General features: G+C 43.1%; 1 pseudogene; it reads right to left on the bottom strand.

Annotated features, from left to right (window-relative positions):
- Positions 1–6459: 6459 nt before the first annotated feature.
- Positions 6460–9397, bottom strand: LOC138397409 (KATNB1-like protein 1; annotated as a pseudogene).
- Positions 9398–9778: the final 381 nt, after the last annotated feature.

The raw sequence follows: 9778 nt of genomic DNA on the forward strand, positions 1-9778 counted from the left end.
ATCCTAGCACTCTGGGAGGCTGAGGCGGGAGGATCCCTGGAGGTCAGGAGTTCGAAACCAGCCTGAGCAAGAGTGAGACCCTGTTTCTGCTAAAAAATAGAAAGAAATTAGCCGGACAACTAAAAATATAGAAACAATTAGCCAGACATGGTGGTGCATGCCTGTAGTCCCAGCTACTCAGGAGGCTGAGGCAAAAGGATTGCCTGAACCCAGGAGTTTGAGGCTGCTGTGAGCTAGCCTGACGCCACTAGCCCGGGCAACAGAGTAAGCCTCTGTCTCATAAATAAATAAGTAAATAAATAAGATACCAGTAGGACTGCAGGTCCTTACTGTCGTCTTGTACATAATGTCTGATACAGGGTTGGGCAAGAAAGACGCATGGGGCCTCTGAGTATAGGGCTATTAGTCACACCCTATAGATGTTCCCAGAGACCAGTTTTTGCAAATTCAGCAATCATATACAGGAATACAGAATGAGGTTTTGCATAGCAAACCCAGCAGCGAGACTCATCAGCAGATGTGATAACCCAGGAAATCCTTACTAAGGAGTTGTCTCTCCTTCCTATAGGCAGAACAAATAACCAAAGAAAAGTTAGCAAAAATATCAACATTTTCATTTTTCCTTCTTCTAAAACAGATACTTTAGATCACCTAAAGGTTGGCCAATCCACTGGAGGCGTGGGTCCTTTTCTTCCATGGGACACCTCTTTATTCTGGTATGGTGGAGCCAAGGTTTTTACTCCTGACAATTTTAATGAGGTGTGAGTTGTTAGAGGCACTTCATAGGGTCCCTTCTACTTTTCTGCCAGTTGTTCTTTGGGTCACCTGGTCTCCTGGTCTCCTGGTTTAAAAAGGGTGGAGGGGTGCCTCCAACTGGGGGGAAGACATGAAAGAGGCAAACTCATATAGAGTGGTTAGTACTTACCTTGGGTCACTAGGAAGGCTCTCTCATAAACTGTTTCTTAGGGGCTTAACTTGCTTCTAGAGGCTGGAGAAGGGCAAGCAGCGACACCTTATCCCACTTTAGATGGGTTTTCTGCATAAATTCCAGGATGCATGCAATTTCCATTCTAGATATAGAACTTTGCTTACTTGCTGGGTTACCTCCGATACAAAGGAGTGTCCATTATCACTCTGTATGGAGGAAGGGAGCCCATGAACATCTTGATGACCTGTGAGATCACTGAGTCCACTGTGTCCAGCTCCTTGGAGAAGTGATTCACCAGGTTCCCACTGGGGGATCCACTCGAAGAAGCTCATGGGTGACCACAGGCTATAGTGCAGCAGATCCAGGCACAAACGGCAAGAAACAAAGATCTCCCGCTCTCCCTAATGGACACCACCATGAAGTAGCCAAACACGGTGATACCTTGCAAAATGCCCAGGGCCCTGTAGATGCTTAGATAGACTTTAGTATGCTTTTGGGTCCTGTTGACAGTGGGGTCATCAATCCAGAGACTGAGCCAATAGTTAGAAGCCAGGACACCAATGTGGTTACACAAAAAGAGGAAGATGCTCAGGAAGGAGTGAACAGTCCAATGGCATTCATGTAGTCTCAAGACATGGATAGGTTGACCTTCCTGTCTGAGCCTTGTCTGCCTCCATCAGCTTTCAGATCTCTTCCTTCTTGGCCCTAGCTTTCAGCAGCTCAGCCCTGCTGTTGTGGTGCCTGTTGATGTCCCTATTATAGCTATATCTGCAGCTGCCTGCCCATGGCATCCATCATCAGCATGCCATTCTCCATCTGCTGGCCTTTTCCCTGGGCTGCTGATGCCTGTCATCCTGCCATCCTCTGAGACCTGTTCTTGCTCTGCACTGGCATATGCCTGCAGGAACTCAACAAAGGCCCTGTCCCAGGCCAGCAGCTCCTGGTAGGAGCCCATCTCAGAGTGAGTTCCTTCAGAAGGATTCTGGTAACTTCAGATGCTCTCTCCTTTCGTGTAGGATAAGCCTCTACCCAGCCTGAAAAGGTATCTACTAATACAAGTTTAAAGGGTGGGTCCTCACATGTTGGGTTCCCTTTGCAGCAGGCTATTTTTCTATCTTTGGATTATTTTGAGCACATAAATAGTTTGTTGCAAATGGGGTTCTCCTAAACAAGGTCCCACCAAATCCATTAAGGCATTGTCCCCATAATGGGTGCATTCATGTAGATGCCTCATAATGGGCCGAACCAAGGCTTCCGGTCAGGAGCCTGCTTTTCTTCCAAATGGCACTATGAACATGCACAACCATACAAGAATATTTAGAGTCCATATAAATGTTTACCTTTTTCCTTCTGGATAACTGAAGAGCTCTGGCCAAAGCAACCAGCTCAGCTTTCTGGGCTGAAGTCACAGGTGGCAATGCCACTGCTTCCAATACTCATTGTTCTGTGACCTCTGCATATCCAGCCCCTCTTTGCTCATTGTCCATAAAGCTACTCGATTGGTGAAAACATCCCAATCTGGCTCTGGCAGCAGCTGATCTGACAGCTCCATCCTGCTAGAATAGACAGCCTCCAGAACCCGTAAACAGTCATGCTGCAAAGGCTCATTCTCTTTGGCTGGTAACAGGGCGCCAGGATTGAGAGTAGACACAGTCTTTAATAACAACTCACAAGTAGCTGCTACTGCCTGGAGGTAAGGAGGCCATCCTCGCACAGTACTGCCCAGTGGCTTTGACAAGTATGCCACTGGCTGTGGGATGTCCCCCAGCATCTGTACTAAGACTCCAAGGCTCATTCTTTGTTTTTCATGAACATGTAATTTAAATTCTTTCTGTGAGTCAGGCAACCCCAAAGCAGGGGCAGTCATAAGACTCTGCATTAGTTTTTCAAAGGCATTTTGATAGTCTGTGGTCCAGATCAAGGGCTTCACATCTGTCCCTTTAAGGGCTTCATACAAGGGCTTTGCTATTAGTCCAAAGTTTGGGATCCAAATGCGATAGACCTCTGCCATTCTTAGTTCACAGTTGTCATGGGTTTCCTTGCTAATTTGGAATCCCAGATAAGTAACCTGCTGTTTGCAAATCTTTCTAATTGCGGTTTCTGCAAGACCCGACTAAGCCCTCACCAAACAGGGCAAGACAGTCTTTTTAACCCCTCAAGCAACACCATCTAGCAGCACCATGAGGCCACACTAGTCCCATGATCCTGTCGTTCAAATGTGACTGAGTACCATTCATAGTCACTTCTACAACATCATTAATGGCATGTAGATCCTGCATGAATCTATATTCACTAGTATAAGGAATTTAAATTCTTTCTGTATGTTCCAGGGTCCCGTCGGCCTATAAATACTTACTCACTTTTAGTAGCTTCTTTTTGCAAATGCTGTAATGATGTGCAAGTCTGCTGATTAAAATGAATTGCTCCACTGTGGCAGCCTCTCGGATGCTTCACCAGGTCCCAGTATTCATCCAGCAGGAGCTTGATGGCACCCCTGGAGGTGAGCTTCTGCCATTTCTGGAATGGCTCCTGTTGCTCCTGCTGTTTGCCCATGTCTGCCAGCTTTGGTGGTGGAAATGGTGGCAGGAGCAGCTCCAGCTTTGGCTGTGGCTCTCCAGGGTCCACCTCCTGGGCCTGCTGCAATGAATTCCTCAGCCAGCACCTGCTGACAGCTGCCTCACCACTGCCTCTTCTCCCCTGTCCTCCCCATGTGCAGCTGGTGCCAGGGGCCTGGGTGGCAGTTGGGTGGGGCCTGACTGCTTCTGCTCATGCAGCTTGGCATCAATCGAGTCCCCATTGTCAATTGCACTTGGGGTATCCATAGGGATATTTGGATTGGAGCCACTGGGGAAGTAGGGGGCCCTGGGCTCCCTTCTTTGTCATCTGAGTTGTGGGCTTGAAAAAAACCATTTGCTCTCCTGGGGTTTTTTTGTTACTTGGAGCCCTTTGCAATTTTGAGGCAATGTTCTTTTCAATGTCCTTCCTTTTTACAAAAAGCATGTTGATTGTATATCAATCAAGGGTGACTTTTTCCACCCTTTCCTTTTGACTGTCTCTAAGGATCCTGTTGGCTGTCCTTGCACATTCAAGCCCCCTATCTGATATTGCCATAATGGAAATTTTCCTGCCCTGGCTATGGGTTCCCTCTGGCCAAATTGAGTCCCCTGCCAGGTCTTAGAAGGAGAGACCATTCCCATCCCCAAGTCACAACCTAGTGGGTGTGGGACTGAAGAATTAGTTCCAGTCACACTGTTCCCAGCCCCTCCAAGATGGTGACTCTGGAAGTGAGCTGGCCCCCCCATGGATCACCCCAGCTGTGGGAGGTGTTGTGACCTGGCAGGTGCCAATGTTTCCTTGTTGTGGGGAGGCAGTTGGGTGATGGATGCTCCCTCCTGCCCCCCATTTTCCCCTTGCTGTGTGCCACTGGGCAGCTGGGCATGCACCCTGGGGCCCCCTCCTGCTGGGTCCACCCCTGGGGCTGTGGCGCCACACAGTGTCTTGCCTCAGGTGATGCCAAGCAGCCAACTCAGAACTGGTGTGGACCAGGGAATATGACTGTCCAAGCATCTCAAAGGCTCACGACAACCAGGGCAGCAGGGTCCCAGAGTGTGAGCTTTAGTGCAGTCAAGCCCACAGCACCTTGATCAGCAGGTGGGGAACTGGCAGCTGGGGAGCAGGTTCATGAAATCCAACCTTAGTTAATCCCTCCCCGATTTTATCACCCAGCCTTTCAGCCTCTTTATTATGTAATTGTATGAAAGATTGTACACATGAGGTCTTGTCCCATTTACCTGACCTTTGACAAAATATTCCAGTTGTTAAGATAGTATAATAATTTAAGATTTCATTCAACAGCCACTTCTCCTTACAGCAGCACATATATCAGATTACAATAACACCATTCTCTTTTAGACATAGACTTATAACAATAAGTTGGCCATTTAGCCAAGATTCTCCCCAAGGGGTTTTCAGATGGAATAGAAATGGAGCCTCCCATGTTGACAAACAACCACAATGAACACAACATGACAAGTAGACAATACAGAGAATCCCCAATGCCTTAAATGCCAAACAAATGGGAATCAGACAAATGAGAACCAAATTCTCAAACGAGCACCAACATCTCCCAATCCCAAAGGGAATAAATTCCCCGGGGTTCCCTCAACCATGACTTTCGCTCAACTGTGACTTCCACCCCCAAATGGCACCTACAAACAAACGCCTTGCCACAGGGCTGGAGATTTGAAAACCTCCCCCAAATGGGTGGAATCAAGGGTCTCATCATGCATGCTGGGGAACTTACTCAAACAAATGGCCAAGGCATCTGGACACTTCCCAAATCCATTTCCTTTTCCTCAAAAAAAGTGCAGGCTGGTTGGAGCTATGTCTAATTCAAGGAGAAAGAGACGGGAGTTCCCCAGAACTAAACAAGCTCCAGCTGCTGCTATGGATAGTCCTTTACTTTCTCATCCCAGAAAGATGTTGCTCTCACCAGTGAAGACCCACAGCTTGACTGGGGGCTGCCCCCCACCTCTTCCAGCCATGGCAGCAGTCACAGGGTGCTGTTCCACCGGGGCACCGATGGGCTCACCCAGGGATGCCAAATTCTGTTACCAAAAGTTTGGCACTTGTCCCTGAGGCCACATCAGAAGAACGAGGACAAATGGTTTGAGGAAAAGGGAAGAGAAGTTTATTAATTTGCCAGCAAATGAGAAGAATGGCAGACTTGCCTCTTCAAGTACCATTGTCCGATCTATAAGCAGAAATACAGAGCTTTTAAAGGGGGTTTTCAGCTTGGGGCTATTGCTGTTTAACTATAGTTTATGGTCCTGATCAACCTCATCTCTGGCAAAGACAATCTCATGACCTCATTGAGCCATCTCTTGTGGAACAAAACCACAAGGAACAGTCCCCTGATCTTCTGATTGTTGGTCTTGGGCAGGGCTGCAGGTTTTAATTTCCAAAAAGAGTGTGAGTTGGAGTTTAAAGAAACAGCTCATAAAACATTTTACTCCTTTTCAGGCCATTCCCTCTGTTACGCCTTTTTGTTTAGACAGGGATAACACATATGTAGATGCCATAGTGATTCCTGGAAAAAAAAATCAGAGATAATAAAAACAGCCCCATTTTAAAAATGATGTAAAATACATTTCAACAATATTCTACATGAATGTAAACTTCTGATTTAATTCCATGATTTTATCAGGCCAAAAATGGGGTTGGTTTTGATTTTTTAAACAGATATTGATCTTGGAACACATTGGCTTATTAATATTTAAGGTATTTTGCATGCACAATATCTCAGTGTGAATAAAAAATGTTTAATATTGATTTTTCTATGATGTTTTAAACTTTCAGTCTTTTCAACATAATACCTGTACATATTTAAATATTTTTTTTACAAAATACAATCTTAAAAAAGTTAAGATTACCTGTTAAGTTAATTTACAAGTCTCAGATAAGATTTTTTTGTAATCTTATAGTCCAGGGATGTTTTGAATTACCAAATGCTCTTCAGTAGATTAAACCTCTCAATGCAATTGTGATAAATAAGCACCTACATCCTAAGCTATAATATATTACCAGTATATCCTAGAACCAAAGAAGACAGTTTTCTTGCTTCCACAATCCACGTAATTGTTGGTTTAAAATCTGAGTATTTCCATGATTTATAATTTGTATTTCAAGATCTGTAAATTGTGGAAGAAATCACAACCACTTTTTGTCTTTTAAAAAGCCACATAATGGGGCAGGTGTGGTGGTTCATGCCTATAATAATCCTAGCAACTTGGGAGGCCGCATCGGGAGGATCACTTGGTAATTCTGACCACCACTGTTTTATGACTGCTTTGAAGCCCGTTTAAGCCAACTCCTACATATTTTTCAAATTTGCTTTTAAATAATGACTTTACTAGAGGCAACAAGTCCATACAGCAGCCAATTGAGATACATTGCTTTCCATCAATTTACTCAATTTATTATTCACCAGTAGTTTGCAAGATCTTCTATCCTCACCAAGTAAGCTACAAGTTCACTTAAATTAGTACTTCTCTTTCTCAAGAAAGTTAAAGCTACATTCAATCTCAAATTCCTGCTGAACAAAACTTGGGCCATTGTTTCATGGTCCTGAGGAACCTCAGGAGAAAACTCACCATATTTTGATTACGGGGTCTCTCTCTGTGAAGAACCAAAATTACTGGAGTTAACCAAATATGATCAACTACCATGGTGTGATTTTTCAGGCAGGTGGCCTGCACAAGCCAGTTCATTTTCTTTATTTGCCATGTCACAGTCCCCACTTTTAAAGGACTATTTTTTTCTGTCACAAGGGATGACAGAACTTTCTTTCTGCAATAGATCACCTTATGCAGTTTATCTGGGCTCTTCACAGCTTGTCCAACTGTTCTATTTATGAAAGCAGCCAACTGTTTTGGTGCTTATAAGAACATGGTCTTCATGTTCAAAAATAAGGATCTCTAGTTTCATTTATAAGAACAATTCATATTCTTATAAATGAAACTAGAGATCCTTAATTTTTTTTGGAAGATCAAAGGAATGATCCTTAATATTATTGCAAAAGTTATTTTTTTTACAACATTGTGGGTTTCAGATGCCATAATCTCTTAAATACTGGTGCCTTGTGGTACCAACGCACCTCAACCCAACCTGGCACTGATGAACCATGCCTAGAGTGTCCCTCAGCTCCCCCTCAGGGACATTCAAATGCAGCCGTTGCCTTGCTTTACATTTTTCAAATCTGTTTGTTGTCTCTTTATTAGAAGACACATTTTTACATCTACTTCTGCATTCTGTCCATTGTAATTTGTTGTTTGGGTTGAAATGTATGAAGAAAACCCGGCCTTACATAGATGGAGCTGCAAAAAGGGAGGAATATTTTAATAGTGTTTTCAGAAATTATAGATATTCTATGATACTATATCCAAACTTGACAAATGGTATTTTCTTAAAGATTTGTTGCAATTTGAAATCTGGAACCCTATCAAGGAACTTTCATACTCTGATATATTGAAATCTGTTGGGCTAACTTGCACTTTTGTTAGCAGCCTCCAAATGGAGGAGGTTTTTCCAGGTTCTTGGTGATTAAGGGGAAAAGAATTTCGGGATGCACTAGTAAGCCAAAGCCACAGTTTTTGTTTTGTTTTGAATGACAGAAAGTGAAAGTGCACTCTCCAAAGACAAGAAAGAGAGTGGGCAGGCTTGAAAAGAACAGCTGCCCCAGAAGGAAATGGATATTGGTCTTTTGAAGTTCTAGAATTGGATTCCCTCCCATTTTCCTACTTTATATGGTTGTCTCAAACTACCATGGTGATTTCAAGGGCGGAGAAATTTTAAAGCCACAATGTAAACGATATTATAATCAGCCAAAGTTCATGTAAGGTGGCAGAGATAGCTGACAAGCTGGTTGAAGCCGGTTCTTGCCTGTGGTTATCAGCTCCTCTAGTTATTTTCTGCCTGAGGGTTGTTTAACACCTGCGCCCAATTTGCAACCCTCTGCATCTGCTCTCAGCCCTGCCTCCTCCTCTAACACTTTGAATGGATTTCATACACATGAATGATTGCTAATATCATGCATTGGTTAATTTGGAAAATGTTATTTCATTAAGTTATGCAGATATTTAAAATGTTGATACATTTCATTATACAATGTCAGAATGTCACGTTTGTAATATCACTATTGATCGCATTAGAAAAGCCTTTAAGTATCAGAAAGATAGCAAGCTCATGGTGGCAGATCCAAGTTTTCCAAAATTTTAATTTCACTTACAAGCTCGAATATTATCATTGGTGACAAATACTGTCAGTTGCATGCCTTGAAGTGACAAGCTCACTTCATTTATTTTTAAGAAAATGTCTGCCAAGCACCCAAGTCTGAAAAACCATAATTTGTCTTTTAAGTAAAAATAATTTTCATAAAAAGTGTCTAGTTCAGCTTGTACTTCAATCATACAAATGATATGCAGAGAATGAGGAATATAATGACCACTAGTATAGTTTAGAACCACTTCCTCGATTTGTGCTGAGTTAACAGTGGTTTTACCCATCATTGTTTTTGTACTGTTAATACGAATATTAGCACAGAGAAAAAGGCAAATAACATTTTAGTATTCTTATGACACAGTTTTGACACTGTTAACCCCTTTAAGTGCCTTGGGGACCCTCATCCAATGAGTCTATGGACCACACTTTGAGAACCACTACCTGTTTGGTAATTATCTTGCCCACATTGCAGGTCTCTCCTATCACGGAATGACTAAGTTCCACCCACTAAAGGCCAGTTGTGGCAGCTGTTCCCTCTGCCTGGCACGCTCTGCCCTCTGCTGTCCTTATTGGTATCAGATCTCAGTTCAAATGGCTATTTGCAGAGACCATTCTTGTGATCACCCTATTTAGGAATACCCCTTTCTTCTGGTCATTTTCTATTACATTACCCTGCTTTGCTTTCTTCATAAAATTTGGCTGGTTCAGTGGCTCACACCTGTAGTCCTAGCACTTTGGGAGGCCAAGGCAGGAGGATCCCCTGAGGCCAGGAGTTTGAGACCAGCCTGGGCAATAGTGAGACCCTGTCTTTAAGCAACAACAACAAAAAAACCATAAAAGTTATCATCATTTGGTATTATTTTGTTTACTAATTAATGTATTTGCCTCCTCCATTGTAATTTCAACTTTATGAATTTGGAATTGAACTATCTTGTTCATTTCAGCATCCCTATCTCCTAGAACAGTGTAGTCAAAATTCAGTAAACATTTATTGAATAAATGGATTTTTCAAAAGGAATTAAAAGTAAAGATGGATGTGACAGTGATTTGAAAAATACAAAGCCTTACAAA

The sequence above is a fragment of the Eulemur rufifrons genome, chromosome 16, assembly GCF_041146395.1.
Source record: "Eulemur rufifrons isolate Redbay chromosome 16, OSU_ERuf_1, whole genome shotgun sequence".
NCBI classification, from domain to species: domain Eukaryota; kingdom Metazoa; phylum Chordata; class Mammalia; order Primates; family Lemuridae; genus Eulemur; species Eulemur rufifrons.